The 19,742-nt window shown below is 39.8% G+C and overlaps 1 long non-coding RNA gene across 1 annotated transcript in view; it reads left to right on the plus strand.

The window, feature by feature from the left end:
• Window positions 1-16,132: 16,132 nt before the first annotated feature.
• Window positions 16,133-19,742, plus strand: part of LOC125455087 (uncharacterized) — a 67,933-nt gene continuing 64,323 nt past the window's right edge. The window contains exon 1 of the long non-coding RNA XR_007248134.2: window positions 16,133-16,240. This is a non-coding gene — a long non-coding RNA (uncharacterized LOC125455087). The remainder of the gene's footprint in view (window positions 16,241-19,742) is intronic.

The following is a 19,742-nucleotide window of genomic DNA, read 5'->3' on the forward strand; positions in this document are numbered from 1 at the left end:
AAGCTTGCCAAATTGAGCTCTGATAAGAATGCTCGGAGTGGACTGGTGAGCTTCTTGTGAGTGGTAGGTGTTGTAAGGAGCCCTTCAATTAGATGCCAGCTATGGCTTCTAGAGATCTTCACTGGAGGCTTAGGCATCAAGGGTTCCAATAGCTGAAGGTAAGTCATTTTGGGCCTTGTGGGCGAGGTTCACAGGAGAATCTGAGTTAGGAGATTTGGAGGCAAGTGCAAGGTATGGCTTTTGGCAGCCATGCAACTCCTACCCCATTCCCTGACCCCTGCCCCCACAACATGTCCCCACATCCTTGCTATGACTGGGCTGAGGCTGAGGAAAATGAGAACCCCCACTCACCATCCAATGGGCAGGTCTGCCAGGATTCCTAATCAGGAGCCCATACACTGTTTTCACCAGTCGGGAAGACCAGTAATAAGACTGGATGTGTATTGAGGCCTTTAAGCAGCCACCAATTGACTTGTTAATGATGTTCTTGCCTAGCATTTAATTGGTGACCGGGTGAGAAGGGAGGTGAATATCCATCTCACCAACTTGCTCAATTATCTGCTGTTTTCACCACCTTCCTCTCTAACTCCAGGAGAGGAAAAACTCGTCCTCAGCTTCTTTTACTGAAAATGATGCAGCTTTTTCTTGGTGGCTCAGGTCACTTTTCTGTCCTGAACTGGAGTGGTAGGACCTGTATTTGGGACCTGAAATTTGTATATCTCTCAGCACCCAATGTACTGACCTTCATAAAGAAATTTAGTTTATTCAAAAGCAGTGAGAACCTCATGTAAGGATTCTCTATTCCTAGCTTCTCAATTTGATTAATTTTATACTGTAAAGGGGCAGACAGAGGTTCCAACTCCTAGAAGATAAATTAAGAGCTTCTGAATAATATGCAAACTCAGGCTTTTGTCAGTTTTCAGGGTGTTCTGTTACTCTTTCACTAGATTTAAGCTGTGATTCCCCAGAAATGTTAGCTCCATTAAATTTAATGCACAGTTGAATCCTCTTGAAGACATTTAAATATAGCTCAAGAAATAATAAAATGAAAAAGGTCGTTCAGTCTAATAAGTTAGTCCTTGTGCAAACTGTGTAGAATTCCTTCTTTATCATGGATTAACCCACTTACTTAATATTGTAATTAAATCTTCCACATACACGTACTTGCCATGGCTCAAATATAACAAATACACAAAAGACTCTTCCATTCTCACATTTCAAATATTTAAACCAATCAGATCATTATCCAGGATCTTCAGAAACATTTTGCAGATTAACATCGATTCCAAGTTGCCAGTCCTCAGTGGAAGTTGTTTCTTTCTCTAAATCCTGACAATAAGGAGAATGTTACACAAAATAAGTAAGAATAAAATTATACTGCTGAGAGTTTTCAGCATTTTGTTAAAAGTCATTATTTGTCATTAGAGTTTGTTTCAGGACTTAGACGTGTGCCAACAAATACAGTTCATGACATGGGCCAGAGTTACATTGAGAGACTTTGCCCCAAGTTAAATGACCTGATCAGTTTATATTATCCCTACAGGATATTATGTGAAATTACAATCGAGTGCAACATCCTGATGAAGAGATTTTACTTGAAATGTTATTTAGCGTGAAAGCTTTAGTTGCATTTTTTTATATAAGTTAAGAAATGTGGAATTCAAGGTTTTATTTTCTAAATATTACAGTGGTGTTTATTGACATCAAAACTGTAATATTCAGGAAATAAAGCTACCAGACATATTATCCTAAGTCACTAAAACTTTTAATACAATGAAACACAGGTGCACATATGTAAAATTATGCTTAATCCAGCTGGTTGAAAAGATCATAACAAAGATTCTAATAAAGACCTGGTATTTGGGACAACTTCTGAATGTACATTAATTTCCTAAGGATTTTTTCCGACTGTAACACAGCCTAATTTTGGTTTCAAAAGACATGTTACATTCCTCTGCACTACCACTAACATCTTTCTAAGTGCATACAGAATTGGTTTGTAATGATTCAAATTATGATGCAAACTCCCTGATGCTTCGGTTAAAAGCTGTTCTTATTACTGCCTCTTTTTTTACCATTCAGTGATAGCCATAAATGAATTTTGTGCGCTCCTCATTTACCCATTTCTGGGGTCTCTGAGCTGCAGAGGAAATGCTGTGCCCTTGTCTTTTCAGCAGAAAACATTATTGAAACGCATCTCTCTTGCAAGACCTTTCTGTAATTATCAAACTTTACTGAATCAAGAGAATTGTTTGGCAAATAGCAGCAAACACTCGTGTCCTTGTCAGAACACCTGCGGTAGTCTCCAAGCAAACACGGGTGTCATGGTGTTTTCCTCTAATGACACCTCATCAATCCATTCCTATCAGCATCTGAGTCACTGAGGTGACTCAGAGCACTCAGAAGAGAGGAAAATGTCAATGTTTTGGGAGAAAAGGTCAGTCACAGCTTCCCCCTTCCCTGCCAAGCCACAGTGGGCCTGCCGTTCATTATCTTAATTAAATCCAGCAGATGAACATCTTCTTATCTGTAGGGGAGGAGAGCAGGGGCATGATGCAATAGGATTTGCATATCCAAAGTTAATTAGTGCGGAGGAGCAGGTGTACAGCAATAATAATTATCACACATGACAATCACCTGTGACCACTTCCCAGCGCCCTTCCGGGATTCAGCAATACGATCGCTTTGCCTTTTATTCTGTTTTGTTTGTGATGCCATCCCAAGTCGGTTATGTCCTTGTGCCAGTGACTAGCAATCAGAGCCCACGGAGCTGATTTTTCGCCTTATTTTAAAACATTCATTTCTTTTTCCATTTGATTTTAGTGTTGCTATGTGTAACAGTATAACATTCCCTTCCATCTCTGGAATGGCACTGAGCCCCACCTCAATGTCCTGTTCTGCTTCTGAGATTGCCCACAGAATATTTTGAAGAGGAAAGCAAATGGATGTACATATAAGCTTCAGTTACATTAATTCTTCCATTTATTTGGACGCATTGTGGAGGATAGCCTGTTTAAAGGGAACATTTAGCTGTGAGTGTGATTCCAATGCAACAGCTATTTGATTCGGAGTGTTCTGAACTTTTTAAAAAATATCTTTGTAATCAACCTGTTCAAAGATGTTACTGTGAACCTCTGCAGCAGAGGTAGGGATAGTAATGTGAAGAGTCATCTAGACTCAAAACGTTAGCTTGCTCTCTCTCCAAGGATGCAGTCTGTTCCAATGTGATCTCTAGCATTCCAGCATGGGCAGTAATTTGCTCCTACCTGATGGAGGGATGGTCATTGATGAAACAGCTGAAGATAGCTGGGCTATTAGCCACTACTCTTAGGAACTTAAATGGTTAAAAAGGCTCCTATAATGTTTGCCTTCATTGCTCAGACAGTTGATTATAGGAGTTGGGACATTATGTTGAGGTTATGCAGGATGTTGCTGAGGCCTCTTCTGGAGTACTGTGTGCAGTTCTGATCTCTGTTTTAATGGAAGGATATCGTTAAACTGGAGAGAATTCAGAAAAGATTTACAGGATGTTGCTGGGAATAGTGGGTTTGAGATCTAAAAGTAAACCAGAAAGGCTGAAATGTAGGAGGTTGAGGGGTAACCTTATTGAGATTTATAAAACATGAGGGGCATAGATAAAGTGAATGATAAGGATCTTTTGAAACTAGGGGCATATTTTTAAGGTGAGAGGAAAATGATTTAAAAAGGACACGAGGGACAACTTTTTTACATTGAGTAGTTTGTGTTTGAAATGAACTGCCAGACAAAGTGGTGGACGCAAGTGTAGTTACATTGTTTAAAAGACATTTGTATGACTACATGGATTGGAAAGGTTTGGAGGGATATAGGACAAATGCAGGCAGGTGAGACTAGTTTAGTTTGGGAATAGGGTCGGCATGGACCAGTTGGACCAAAGAGTCAGTTTCCATGTTATATGACACTATGACTCTAACTTTGCAGCAATGTTCTGGAGCAGAGGTGACTGACTTCCAACATCAACAATTATCTTCCTTTGTGCTTGGTATGACTTTGAACCAATGGAGCTTTTCCCCTAATGTCCATTGACTTTGGTTTTGCTAATTCTTGATGCCACACTTGGTCAAATGTGGCCTGATATCAAGAGCAGTTGCTCTTGTTTTACCTGTGGAATTAAGCTCTTTTTTCCATGTTTGAACCAATGCTGTAAAGAGTTTAGGACCTGAGTGGTTCCTGCTATAGGAAGGATATTATTAAATTGGAGAGGGTTCAGAAAAGATTTACCAATATGTTGTTAGGGTTGGAGGGTTTAGGATATAGAAGTAGGCTGGATAAGCTGGGTCTTGATCCAGCTGGGACTTTCTTCAATGGAGCGAAGGAGGTTGGGGGGTGACCTAATGGAGTTTTATAAAATCATGAGGAACACAGATAAGGTGAATGACAAGAGTCTTTTCCCGAGGGTGCATGAGTTTAAAACGAGGCGATATATTTTTACGGTGAGAGGTGAAAGATTCAAAAAAGGACACGAGGGACAACTATTTTTTTACAGTGGTTCATGTGCAGAATAAACTGCCAGAGAAAATGTTGGAGGTACAGTTACAATGTTTAAAAGACACATTTGGATGACACATGGATAGGAAAGGTTTGGACGGATACAGGTCAAATACAGACAAGTGGGACTAGTTTAGTTTGGGAACATGGTCAGTCTGGACTAGTTGGCCCAAAGGGTCTGTTTCTATGCTGTCTGAATAGAATATAGAAAAGTACAGCACAGTACAGGCCCTTCGGCCCACGATGTTGTGCCGTGGAATAATCCTAATCCAAAAATGAAATAACCTAACCTACATTCCACGGAATTCACTGCTGTCCATGGGCGTGTCCAGCAGTCGCTTAAATGTCATTAATGACTCCGCTTCCACGACTGCCACTGGTAAACTATTCCATGCGCTCACAACTCTCTGGGTGAAGAACCTCCCTCTGACGTCTCCTCTATACCTTACTCCTAACACCTTAAAACTATGACCCCCTCGTGGCAGTCAATCCTGCCCTGGGGAAAAGTCTCTGGCTATCGACTCTATCCATGCCTCTCATTACCTTGTACACCTCAATCAGGTCACCTCTCTTCCTCCTTCTCTCCAGAGAGAAAAGTCCGAGCTCAGTCAACCTCTCCTCGTAAGACAGCCCTCCAGTCCAGTAAATGCAACTACTCAAAGTTGCTACTCACTGGATTCTACTTAAATATATTTATACATTAAATTAATAATAGTAATTAAGTACTGTACTGTATGACTACTTAATTACTATTACTAATTTAACGTTTAAATATATTTAAGTGGAGTCCAGTGAATAGCAACTTTGAGTAGTTGCATTTATGTGCATTCCCAAGAAAGTCAGGTAGATGGAATTTCTAACTTTATCAGATCTAATTTTAAAAATCCACCTGTGTTTTTAAGTGTTGTAATTCTACATACTCAATTTTTCAGTACCATTGGCGAAGGCAAAAATTTTAGATAGTTGAGCTATTAAGTTTTCTTCAGATTACCAAGTAAAAGCATTTCATATAAGGTGCAGATATTGTCAATCAACCTGATCAAATGTGACACCACTCTGGAGCAAGTTGGATTTGAACCCAAGCCTTCTGGTTTAGCAGTACAGACACTCTCATAGCACCACAAGAGCCTTCTACCCAAAGACAGCCAAAATAGGTTATTCTTCTGCAATGAATTCATCCAAAATTGTATTGTTCGATAACAAAAGACCAAGTCTTAAGTAATCCTTACTTGTAAAGAATAAATAACAAAATTGAGTTTTCTTCCAATTTGGAGCCAGTTGAACTACTTCAGGTTTGAGTACTTCTGTCCTGTTTAAAGAAATGGCAACTCTGCGTATACAGAGAAGCAAGTGTACAGGCGAAAATAATTTCTTTGTTGCATTGGGAGGAAAAGCAGCAGAGTTGTTTTTAGTATTTAAAAATATAATAATTTTAGAATTGCTATTTTGTGTCTGTGTTCCATGAGGGTCTGATATTTAATGGGAGCAGAATGGCTGAGGAGCACGCTTATCCCAGGAGGGTGCTACTGCCATTTTTAATGGCAAGATGTCATGGTGGTGCATTGTTTTTTCTATTTTATACTCAGCTGCTTTTGTTACAGATTAGCCTTTGGGTGGGAGAGCCTGCAGCATGGGGTCAGAACGGGGCAGTGTGATTGCGAGGAAGCTTTTAGTAGGGAAGGAAGGGGAAGGGAGAGGCTTTTACTGATCATGGGGCAGGAGATGATTGAGGGTTGCAAGGACACTTTGTTAATTGTGACAGTGGCAGAGAAGCTTGAGGTGCTGAGGCAGTACCTCACACCCTGCCGACTCTTAAGAAGTACTCCAAAATAAAATTACCCTCTATCATTGGTTGCAAGTTCATGCTTATTTGCATGATTTCTTGATCATGGGAAACCAAATGAAAGGCAGTTCAATTTAAATCAGACTCCGACTCCACTGTGAGTACTCCATTGGCGAAGGCAAAAATTTTAGATAGTTGAGCTATTAAGTTTTCTTCAGATTACCAAGTAAAAGTATTTCATATAAGGTGCAGATATTGTCAATCAACCTGATCAAATGTGACACCGCTATGGAGCAAGTTTTCATGTCCCACCCTTCCAATGAGACACACAAAACATGGAACAAAGCAATGCTAGATGACTTCAGTGAGTTCTGGTCATGTTGCATGATTTTTCATTTTCAAATATCTGCTTAATCCTCTTCCCCATGGTTTTTTTTCTATTTATTCGCAGGATGTGGGTCTGGTCAGCATTTATTGCCCATCCCTAGTGGCCCTTGAGAAGGTAGTGTTGAGCTGTCCTTTTGCACCACTGCTGTCTACCTGCTGTGAGGTGACCCACAATTCCATTAGGGAGGGAATTCCAGGGTTTTGACCCAGTGACTGATCCCAAACTAAGGCGCACTCTCTCGTGCTCTGCCTCGAGCGCTCTCTCTCTCTCTCTGTTCAATACTTTAACACTCTTTATTTTCACATATATATGTAATATCCATACAGGCCTGGTCAGGATCCCCCATTTCTCTCTTGCCTTGACATTGACCCTGACCACCTATGGCTAGAGCGGTGGAGTGCATGTCCATGCACATTACCTTTCGTCTCCATGGCTGTTGCTAACACATTCTTGGAGGCAACCAGATACGTACAAGCCAGAGCCAGTATAGTGCTGATAACATTGACAGGTCGGCACAACATTGAGGGCTGAAGGGCCTGTACTGTGCTATGTTCTATGTTCTAACATTGTTTGACTCCTCCATCCTTTGTTCCAATTTACCAAGTGTCTCTGTCAAAGCTGTCTGCTATTCCTGTAACTGTCTGCGTAGTTTGCTGAAGTTGTTAATGGCCGAGAATATAGGACCATTTTCTGTTTCGGGCTGAGCAGTTGCCACGTCTCTGGCAGACTTCCAAATGTGAATGACCTAGTGTGTTTCTCTCATGAACAGTTGCCAGAATGTGGCTGTAACTACCTCACAAGATTGTGCTCCTGGGTCTAATCTAGATAGAGAACGCTCTGATGGGAAATTCTCAGAGTTGGTGGAGCCGCAGGTGAGGGGCTTGCTTGTGCATCCACAGTTTACTGACATCATACTCAGAAGTGGACGTGGATCTGAGGATATTAGCTGCTGGCCTTTTTTTTGGTGAAGTTGCACTGAGTGCTTCAAGTGTCTGCATAAGACAAAGAGAAAATTTGTTGTCAATGAGGGGTAAAAGCTTGTACAGTTTACGAGTGGTTAGCATTGATGGTAATGGAACAGCAGCACTACACAGAATGATGAATCTCACTGGATTCATTAATGATTGAATTCTTTCCTTGCCCACGTGATCATTCATGGCTTTCTCTGGCCATATCTGGTATTTTCTGTTGTTAGGGAGTGAGGAGTCTGAACCTAAGCCCCGAGTATTGGTCTTGGCCCTCTTAGTCTGGTCCTTTGTATGCCTCATTGCAGGAAAAAGTGACAGAGGGATTGAATCCATCTGAAGTGGATGGAAGAGCAGTTAGTAGTTATTGTGGATATAGGAGAAGTGTGAAGAGACCCCAGAGAGTGAGTAGGAATTAGAGGCCCAGAAGGGTTAGTAGTTTGGAATCCTGTGGTGAATGAGAGTCATGAGTGGTGCAGTAGTGAATGTAGTAATCCATAAGCCTTGGTGAGATTTGTGTGTTAGTGACAGAGTTTGAATGAATGGTGGTTCTATGAGTATGAGCTAGCAGTTGAGATGATATTGGCAGTTATCCAGATGGAGCACAGAAAATCATTGAATTACTTCCTGATTTGTTGGAATATCCAGTTCCACTCGATACAGACTGATGCAGGCTGCGGTTTGGCTTCTGAGTCACTTGATCTGGTGGTGACCAGTGGGGGAAAAAGGATTCCTCTTGAACCGTCCGTCCATTAGCATCTCCAGGGACTGAACTTCCCTCAGGGAATTAGACACATGAGTCTGACATTGGCATTGGGGAAGATGCTGGGATCCATTATCAAGGATTTTATAGCAGAGGGTTTAGAAAACTGAGAATCAAACATATTCAAAAAGATTTAAAGAAGGGAAATCAAGCTTGACAAATCTAATGAACTTCTTTGAGTTTGTAACTAATAGTATGAATCAGTGGAGCTAGTGAATTGGTTTATTTGGACATTTGGAAGGTTTTCTAACATAGTCCCACTTCAGAGATTAATGAGTAAATTTAAAGCTCATGGGATTAGATGGTGTATTGAGATGGAAGGGGGTTGGTTAGCAGGCTGGAAACAGAGTGGGAATAAATGGGTCTTTTTCTGAAAGGCAGGCGGTGATGCAGAGATATGTACTAAGATCCCAGCTATTCACAACATATATGTTATTCATTTAGATGAAGGGGCTAAAAGTAATATTTCAAAATTTACAAAAAACACAAAAATGGATAGAAGGATAAGCTGTGAGGAGGATGCAGAATGTTGCAGTGCCATTTGGACAGCCTGAGTGAGTGGGCAAATGCATGGCAGATGCAGTATAATGAGGGAGGTTATCCACTTTGGTAGCAAAAATACAAAGGCAAGTTATGATTTGGATAGCTGTAAATTGCAAGAGGGATATGTTTAGTGAGACTGGGGTGTTCTCATGCACCGGTTACTGAAAGTAAATGTGCGGATTGATTTATTGTCACATGTACCGAAATACAGTGAAAAGCTTTGTTAACGAGCAGTACAGGCAGGTCACAGCAAACAAAGGATGTACAGATCAAAAAGATTTAGAGGCGTACAGGTTACATTGTTTGAAGCTGAAGTCCATTGAACGTAACAGCCAGAAAGAAGCTGTTCCTGAACCTGCTCGGCTGTGTGTTCAGGGTTTTGTATCTCCTGCCTGACATAAGAGGTTGTAGGAGATCATTACCAGGGTGTGATGAGTCTTTGAGGTTGGCCGCCTTTCCACAGCAGTGAGCGGTGTAAATAGAGTCCATAAATGGAAAGTTGGCTTCCATGATCTTCTGGCCTATGGACACCATCTTCCGTAGCTTCTTAACAGTTCTGGGTAGAGTAGTTGCCAAACCAGGCCATTATGCACCTGGACAGTACACGTTCAGTGGTGTATCTATAGAAATAGGTGAGGGTCCTTCGGGACATGCCAAATTTCCTGAGCCGCCTGAGGAAAAAGGGGCACTGTTGTGCCTTTGTGACTGTCACATCTATGTGGGAAGTCCAGGGCAGGTCGTCGGTTATTGTCACTCTGAAGAACTTGATGCTCTTCACTCTCTCAACCTCAGTTCCATTGATGTAGATGGGAGTGTGTTCTCCTCCTTTCTTCCTGTTTATTTAGTTTCAGTTTTAGTTCTATGGCTCTTTGGTTTTAGGGTATAGCAGACAGTAAAGGTGGCAAATTGTATGTTGGCCTTCATAGTGAGAGGATTAGGGTACAAGAACAAGGGTGTCCTACTGCAATTATACATGCATTTTGGTCAGGCTACACCTGAAATATTGTGTACAGTTTTGTTCCCCTTATTTCAAGAAGGATATTCCTGCTACATAGGGACTGCATTAAGGGTTTATCACATTAATTCCAGGATGGCAGGACTGATGTATGAGAAGAGATTGGTTCAGTTAGGATTATATTCACTGGACTTTAGAATACTGTGGTGGGGGTGGCGGGGGGGGGGGGGGGTGCGCGAGGAATCTCAGGGAAACCTATAAAATTCTGACTAGACAGTTTAGACATCAGAAGATGGGAGTCCAGAAGCAAGGGTCATTATTTAAGGATAACGGACTGAGATGAGGAGGAATTTCTTCACCCGGAGAGTGGTGAGCCCATGGAATTAATTTGGGGTTGAGGCCAAAACATTGTGTGTTTTCAAGAAGGAGGTAGATATAGCTGTTGTGGCTGAAGGAATCAAAGGATATACGGGGAGGGTGTTGAACTTGACTTTCAGCCATGGTCATATTGAATGACAGAGCAGGCTTGAGGGTTCAAATGGCCAATTCCTGCTGCTATCGTCTGTGCTTCTATGATTCTTTCCTCTGAGCCATGTTTTCAGTGATAACAGTCAAGTGCAACAGTTTAAAGGCTAGTTCCTGGCTTGCAGCAGAAACTGAAGTGGTGTGCCACAGGTGTCCATCTTGGAGGAGCCTGACAGTGACAAGCGCTTCTGCCTCTTCTGCCACTGAATTCCTGAGAAAGGCACATGAAAGCCTTTTCCATAATGAATTAGGTGAGGGGTGGAAGAAATGTTCAATATTGCTCTAAGCCATGGGCAGAATAGGTGTCATGAACCTCAGCAACTCAAAAACATTTCAACTGAAAATGGGGAAATTCTCCCTTTTTTTCAGAAAAAAGTATCTGAATGCTTTTACCATAATGAGAAATTTAACGCACTACAACTATAAATGATCTCCTTAGAACGAATGAGGCTGTTCAGCAGTGACTAAGGCTAAATACACGTTTAAATATCCAAAGGTACCTCAATCAACAAAGTATAACTTTTTCAAGGGCTTTTATAGCAAGATTAATAGCACAAAATAAAACTCTTAGTGCAATACTGAGGGAGATTTAGGGCAAGACCTCCCCTTTGAGTCAGAAACATAAGTCAGGAAATTTCCCAATATTGCATTCTGATTGTCAGCCTGTTTACTGGGAAGCTTTGTTTTCCAGATTGAGGGTTGGGCTGGAGTCATGACCGGCGTCTCCTAACACATGACTAAGGTAGAAATGAGGTGAGTAAAAGTTGAGGCTGGCAAAGTTAGGAGGCTTACATTCATTTATTGGAACACTGGTATAACCAACAACCAACAATGGTTGTTATTGCTCTGGAGCACTTACCTCTTCCACCCAATTGCCATTGATCTCCATGAATTTTATATGTTCCCTGCTGTATCCTATATTCTGTCTCCCTATATCCTCATAATCCTCCATGCCCCAGCATTAGCAATATCATCCACAACCCTTCTATCTAATTGTGTTGTTTCTGTTGTTCTGTCGTCCAGTATATGCTACATAGTGAACAGGTGGTCCATATAATGACAGTCAAAATTATTTAAAATTCCAGGAAATAACAAAAAAAAGTCATTCATGCACCAATGGAAAAAAACACATACATTTTAGAAGCTTGGAAAACCGTCAATCTCGCAACAGCCATTGAAATATTCTTTGTGAATGTCCCCTTTCATCTCAGGTGTTCTTCAATCTGTCAAAGTAGCCAAAACAGTCACTAAAAATCCTCTTCAAAATATTTAATCCCACAATCTGATCATGAAACTTAGCCAAGCACAGCATTCAATCATCCCAACAGTTGTGTAGACAACTTTTAATGAATTGAATTAATTTGTGATGTTTATAACTCAGCCATATGTTCTAAATTGAATTGTATTGTATGACTGAATAAACAGATCCTACACAACACAATACATTGGAATCTTTGAAGTTGTCTGATCAGATCTCCAGCCATCTTCTCTCTTTTTCAATGGCTTAATGGATTTTCAATCAAATGTATTTACCGTTTGTTCAGATTTTGGAAAAGACGCGTGAGATGTTTGGACATTAACTGCATGTATACCCCAAACCAGAATGTCAATATGATCCACTTAAATCCGATTCATCAAACTATCAAATGCATAAGAGCATTTAATCCACTTCATAAAATATTGTAATGCATAGGAAGAATGCTGGCCAATTTAATAGTCATTTATCTTTTAATGATAGACTCCTATAATCAATTATTGCAATGAAGGCATATTAAAGTCATCAATCACGATTGTACCACTTGTAATGGGTAATATTTTAAGAACAACTTGTCATATGTATCCTGTCTCCACTGCAGGTCATCTCTGCATTTCAAAATTGTTTTCCCAGGCATGGTTCTTACTGACTTTGAATTCCATTGCCAACGAAGATACCAGTGGCAAGAAAAAAAAAATGAAATATAGCAGGTATTTAAGCAACAAGTTCTGTCATAATGGTACAGTTAAACTGAATTTTGAATGCTCACTGCTAACACCATTAGTATAAGCTAGATGGAATCTTGGTTACTGAAGAGTAGATTTTCTGTCACCATTGTTCTTTTATTTTTGGATTTACAGGGCCTGATTTGTCTCTTCTGATAGAGGATAATTACTAGATGGTTTAACAAGAAGAAGCTCTCATCTTAGACAAAATGTAGTTTATTGCATGATAGCAAATGGATACAAGTTACATTGTAACAAAGTTTATAGCAAGTCCCAAATGGGAGGTGTGCCTCCTTCAGGATCTAGAGCTGTTCCACCTTTTCCCACCAAAATCTTTATGGCATAATAAGATTGGGTGGATCTTAATGCAGCCTTCAGCTTTAATACTTTCAGAACTATATTGTACAATGATATCCCTCCAATTGTTTATATTAATAATTGCATGCTTACAATTACACGTACCACTACCCCATTATCCCACTCTCGCCCAAGTTTCTGACTTCACAAAGCATGCAATTTGGTAGTGTCACACTTCTACCAGGCTTTTAAGTCTTTTAACTGTGCAGTATTCCCAAATTGCTTTGTTGCACAGCTGTACTGGAGGGCTTCCCTAAATTTTGTGGAAAAAATGAAGGACTCCCACTTTTGTGGCCTAGTAAATGATTTCCATCCTCTTTAATGGCTTGATTAAATAAACCCTGTAGCCTTAAAGATGAATCCCATTTGTTGAACAGCTTTACCTAGATGATTTATGCTATCTGTAGTGTTCCTAATAATGCCTGTTGTCTCACAGCAGCAGCTCCCAAATGAATTTACTTTTTCTGAGGCCTTCATAAATTCTTCCTGCTTTAGCCATGGCTCCAATTATGGATCTGTTGCTCTTATTGTGGCCTTAATCGTCTCCTTACTTTATTCTTATGTTAGACATTCTCTGCTTAGGCTTTTAAATTGCTCCATTATCATTTTAATTATCACACTCCCAGAGCTGTAGGCTTGATTTAAATTACTTCTATGGCCCTTGAATTTCCTTCTGTGGACATGGTTTGTAGTATCTGGCTGCTGTCGTGGCAATGCTCACTGTGATTTGCTCTTGAATCTCAACTTAAAGTCAATCAGCACCCAATGCAATCTGTAACTGCTCAAGTAGACTGTGGCAGCTCCATGTAGTATCTACATTGGCTTTTGTGCTTCTCTTACAGGATCTGAAGTATTTTTAGAATTAACTGTAAATTTTCCCCTGGCAAATTTTGGCAGAGGTTTCTCTGGTAGCTGCTTGATTAGTCAGCTCCTATTATGACTCATTGTCTCCCCAGGTCACGTTTAAAGCTACCGTTGGAAATTTCTTCTGGGTTTATTGGAATTCATTCTGTTACAGCTAAATCCAATGACAATCCATACCTTTGCATACGGTGTTGTGATGCTTCTTCTAAATCAAATCTTCAGAAGACCCTCATTCCCACCATGTTGCATGAGGTTGCTAGACTCTGTCACCACAAGGTAGATTTGTTACCACTAACCTTCTCTTAAGTGGGTATCTACAATGCTTGCTTTGTCAAATGGGTAGAGGAGAAACACTAGGTATTGTAACAAAAAGAGGCTGTTTGCTTTATCACTTGATTGCATGATAGCAATCAGATGCAAGTTGCTTTGCTATAATGGACATTTTTACACAGATTACAGAGACTCCAAGGAAACCTAGATGGTAGGGTTTCCTTGTTCAAACTTCCAAACTATTCTGACTTTCCCCACCTAAGTTCTTATGCATAAATTGGATTGGATGGAGCTTAATGACATCTTCAGATCTGACTCTTTAAGAACCATTATCTTGTTTAACAATCCTCAGCATCACTTCACCTGCCCCACACTTCCTATTCAGGGGGAAATGATATCTGTCGTGAATGGCCTATTAAGTTTAAAATTGTGGTCCCACATTCTATCAGTTTGGAGCTTCTAACATGGGTTTACTTGGGTTCAGGAGAAAAAAATGTCAAGTCTTAAACTGAGCTCCTTGTGGAGAAGCACAGAATTAATGAAATACCTTTCAACTGCACATGTATGGATTCTTGAAATTGTTGTCATTTTCAGAGATTGTAAGTTGCAAATGCTGACAATTTCATCGTAATTGTTACTGCAAAATCCAGGTCATGATATTTTCTGTCAGTCAAAAGAGACAAAGTTTAATGAACATTCGTGTGATCCCCTACAATGGTTGTACTGTAATTAAAAAGTAGTTATTAACCTAAGGCACATTACTGTATATAATTCTTATCTGTGAACATGAGACAAAGTGTTGGAAATCAGCCTAAATTTTAAAAGCCATCTCTAAGCTCATATGCTAATATGTTTGTAAATATTTTCTAAATCAAGTAAAAACATATGCATTTTAAGACGTTCTGTTTCTCAAGAATGTGTAAAAATCTGAAATAATGTGATTTAAAACAGTTCAGGTAAAATCACTGATCGCACGTGTTTGGCATGATGCAGTTGCGGTATAGACCTGAAATTATGTTCTTAATTAAAAGATGGTAGCGATGAAGAAAGGTCTTAACCTTCACTTCTATTTTCCTTACAAACATTCCTTGGATGATTTCCAGTTGCCATCATCACAGCATTTCAAAATGGCTCTAAATGGTGTAATTTAGATTCTTCAGAGGATAACACTCAGTGAGGATTACACAAAAAGGATGCAGATTCTGGTGAAAGACTGAATTGAACTAAGCATACCATTAAACGAAAAACATACAAGTCCATTTCAAAGGTTTGAATCAGTGTTTAAACTTTGCTTTTCATAATCTCAGAACTAATTAATGACCTTGCAAATATAGTCAGTGTTATGATATGTGAAAATGCAGTACTCAATTTGTACTTAGCAAAACTCCAGAAATAGCAATGAGATAAATGTATTTAAATCACATTGAGTGAGGTTTAATAGTTGGCCCGGTTATCAGGAGAGCTATTCTTGGTTTGGTACCATGGAGTTTTTTTTTACTTCCACCATGAACAGGCTGTTGAAACAGTGTTTAATATATGTGTGCTCCGTTGGTTTGTTTTCAATTCCGAGGGAATACAACGAGTTCTCCTATCCTAACATAGAATGTCTGTCATCTCTCCATTGTAGCAATGGATGGTGAACTGGGAGATGCCTGTTATGGCACTTGCTGCAGCTTTTAAATATCATGACACCAAAGCAATTCAGGACCATTGTCAACTTTACAACCACTGCAGTGTGATCCTCATTCAGCTCTCACTGCAAGAAGTGGCAGAGTACTGTGAGGACTTCATTTGCAAAAAACCAGATGATGCACAGACAACTTAGGTGGAGCTAAGAGAAGTTCTTCTAGAAGATCTTCATTACATAGACTTCATGCTGACTACTCTTTACCACCCCCCCCCCCCCCCCCCCCGCCATGCCAGCAGCTTGTCCTTTTGCTTATTACTTGTGCTCAGTTGCAATTATAACACCCACAATTGGGAGCAAGTGGTGTGTCTAGATATCTGCAATCACACACAAGGCCTTTCCCACTGCAGATTTCACTAACTAACCAACTCCTTAAAATATCCATCTTTATCAACTCATCATGTTGTAAGTGCCATTTTTAAATTGACAGAATGGTCAGGATTGTTTCAGCCATTCCAGTCCCTTTATCAAGTGGAGCTACATGAACATGAACAGAGAAAGAATGTTAAATGAAACGAAAGGTGCACAGTCCATAGTCAGTGCTATGCTGTTTGCACAGTTTCATAGTAAAACATGACTAACTAGCGAAGGCTGATGAAGTAACCCTTGGAATTAACTTTTAATACAGAGCAGGTAAGCTTCTGTCTTTTTTCAAAGATAGTGCGATAGTGTCAGCTGTAGCAGTTAGATAGCTATCTATAAATGGCTGAATATTTATTTGTGATTACCCAATCCTTCATCCCTTTAAGTAACTAGCAAAAAAAATTATAACATTGCTTCCTGGTTTCTAATTTGTTAAATCCCAAGGTTAGCTGCCGAAGTTCAGAACTGGATCCAATCTTTCAAAGTGTCTTTAAACTTTTGTTTACGAGGATACATATTATAAACACATGCCCCCCCACCCCCTCCTAGCCACCACGGTTTCAGTCCAGTCTATTTTGTTGAATCACACTATTTGCATACAATTAACCATGATTAATACATTGACTATTGGATTTTCAAAAATGTGGCAAGTTATTTATGGCTCCCATAGGAGCACCTTTTGCACCTTTATTTATAATGCAATTCTAGTTCATATACTGCCTTAAAGCTTTCACATCGAATGAATGCAAAGATCCACTTGCATTTCCCAGCAAAATTACAACGTAAACCTATAGCCTACTGTCTGTTGTATTATGTCAAATGGCCACTGCTGGCACCTTGTGCTATTTACCATCTCCATCCATCTGCATTACTAGTTGAAGGCTGTTTGAAGTCGTTCCTTAATCTTTGTCTTTGACCTATACAGTAATTTTTGGCAGATGATAACCACCATAGTCAATCTACAGAAGAGGCACTATTTTTAGATAATAAGGTTTTTTTTTCATTGATACCAATAAATACAGCTATATTTGGTCAGACATACTATTGGGACCTTTTTTGGAGTTGGTAAAAATACACCTGCTTCCTGTGAAAACTAGAGTACAACTCCTTATCTCTATCAACAATAAAAACAGAAGTTGCTGGAAAAGCTCAGGAGATCTGACAGCATCTGAGAATAAAAAATCAGAGTTAATGTTTCCGGTCCAGTGACCCTTGTCTCTGCCCACAGACCGTGCGCAGCATTAGGAGAATGGGTAGAACAATATACACGTTAACCCTTTCAGAACCATTATCTTAAAAACACTGTCTTTTGCACAAGTTTCTGGTGAAAATGTATCTGACTTGTTGCTAAAATAAAATACTGGAGACACTGGAAATCTGAAATAAAAGCAGTAAATGCTGGAAATGCTCATCTAATCAGGCACAATCTGTGCAAAAAGTAGCAAAAGTTAATGTAACAGTTCTTTGATCTTTCATCAGAGCTCTGATTGATCTTGTATGTATAGGTCCAATGGTCAGTTTGCTGTACTATTTATTAGCAGATATCTCAAGGTGCTGGAACTGTACCACCACCGCAGGCTGGCTCATGACCCTTGGAATCTGCTGGGAAGACAGATGCACCAACACCAACATCCTCAACCAGGCCAATATCCCCAGCACTGAGTCACTGACCACCCTCGATTGGCTACGATGGGGTGGGCATGTTATCCATATACCAACAGGAGACTCCACAAGCAGGCATTCTAATCCCAGTTTTGATAAGGCAGGCGAGCTCCAGGTGGGGCAGAGGAAGCACGCCAGTGATACCCCCAAGGCCTTTCTGGCAAAGTGCAGCATTCCAACAGATACCTGGGAATCACTGTCCCAAGACCAGCCAAAGTGGAGGAGGAGCAATTGGGAAGCTGTTGAGCATCTTGAGACTTTCCATCGGGGAGAAACCAAAACCAGGTGAAAATAGCATAAGGAGCGTACTGCCACACCAATGCCCCACCCACCCTCTCCCATGACCACTACCTGTCCCAAGTTTGGCAGAGTCTGGGGAAGCTGCATCGGACTGTACAGTTACCTACAGACTCACCCTGAGAGTGGAAAAGAGTCATCCTTGTCTACAAGGAATGGCCAATGATGATGATGCTGTACAGTTGTTGCATACAAAATATACTGCTGCTGATGTTAGCAATATTTGGGCTTGTCCAGCTGTTTCTTATACAGTTGTGTGCAAAATCAATTTCTAGGTGACAATAACACTTTTTCTTTCCCTTTATACTGCTTTTCATTCTTAAGAATACCCATTTTTCCCTCTCTGTAGCTAAATGGATGTGCACATACTCTGTCCTTGTTCCCTTGCAAGGTTTAATATTTTAAAACTGCATAAATCTTGCTATTAAAAAATGTGTGTGCAGTTAAGTGCATTATATCTATTGTCTATCTTTGCTATGCACACACCTTTTCCCATCTCTGGGTCAGCAATAGTACCTCAGAAAATTAGCATTCTGTGCAGAATGCAACTGGCAATAATTTTCTCTTACTGTATGCCATCTGCCCCTGTAAAATCAAAACAGCTGAATTTTATCTTTCACAGGCCAAATGTACAGTCTTTCGCTATGCTCTGCAGTAAAACATGGACAATTATGCCTCTCTTGTCTTTGGTATTACAGATTTGGAATTGGTGTCAGGTGCCACAGTGACATACTGCAGCCTCCGTAATCTGTCATAAAGAATGCCATGAGAGGAAAGACCAAAGAGGCTCATCAATTAGTTTTCCATCTATAACCTCCTGCTCAGTTCAGAATTGGCAAGGATAATTGAGCCATGGGAGGTGCCAGGTTAACTGGCACATATATCACTTTTTTTTGTCACCTGTGTATGAATAGATGGGAATCTTTCCTTAATAATGTTGTCCTGCACAGTTTCAGCAATTGAATACATTTATACAGTCTACAGATTACCAGATACAGGGAATGCGACAATGGCAACAATATTCATTATAACTCTCTTGTTCTTCTCTGTTGCTTGATTGGAAACCCAATAAATGAGGTGTCATTCTGATCAAAGCAAATCTGACTTGAAAAATCACATTGGATATCATTGACTGATTGCAGACCAATTAGTCAGAGAGGTCTGAAATGTGCCAATGTGGACAGTGGCAGCTGGCATCTTTAATGGATCTAGCTGTGTCGAAACTACATGGGGTAACACACACTAATATTTATTTATTTTCTTGAAAGTGCAAAAATGTCAGAATGCCTCTTAAACCTATTAAAGTTCATTCCTCTTTTATTCTAAATCTTTCATCATGACATTCAACAATTTTTTTTAATAGCCTTTAAGTATTCTAACCTCTATTAACCCATCTGGATGGTTGTTTCAGACAAATGATCCTTCTTTGAGTAAAGACCTTCCTTTTTAATAGTTCACTAAGATTAAATAATATTCGCTGATATTAAATCTAACTCTTAGACAGCAAAATATGTCAGGATAATCCAATATATGGCCATTACAGCATTAATTATGCTGTTCTGCTTCTGAAAAATTATTTCAAATTACTATAATGATCATTTATATTGCAATAACAGTATTGCTTGAACAGTGTGTGTTGTGATTGGTCTGTTTTTACTAACTATTTTTGATTTTTACATGAAAAACACAGCAATATAGTACATGGTCAAAGATTATGAACAAATAAAACAGTATCTAATAATGATGTATAATTTAGCACTTACATTAAGCAAGTATATTAGACAAAGTTTCCGTGTAAAACAGTTGCATTGAA

The sequence above is a fragment of the Stegostoma tigrinum genome, chromosome 9, assembly GCF_030684315.1.
Source record: "Stegostoma tigrinum isolate sSteTig4 chromosome 9, sSteTig4.hap1, whole genome shotgun sequence".
Lineage (NCBI taxonomy): Eukaryota > Metazoa > Chordata > Chondrichthyes > Orectolobiformes > Stegostomatidae > Stegostoma > Stegostoma tigrinum.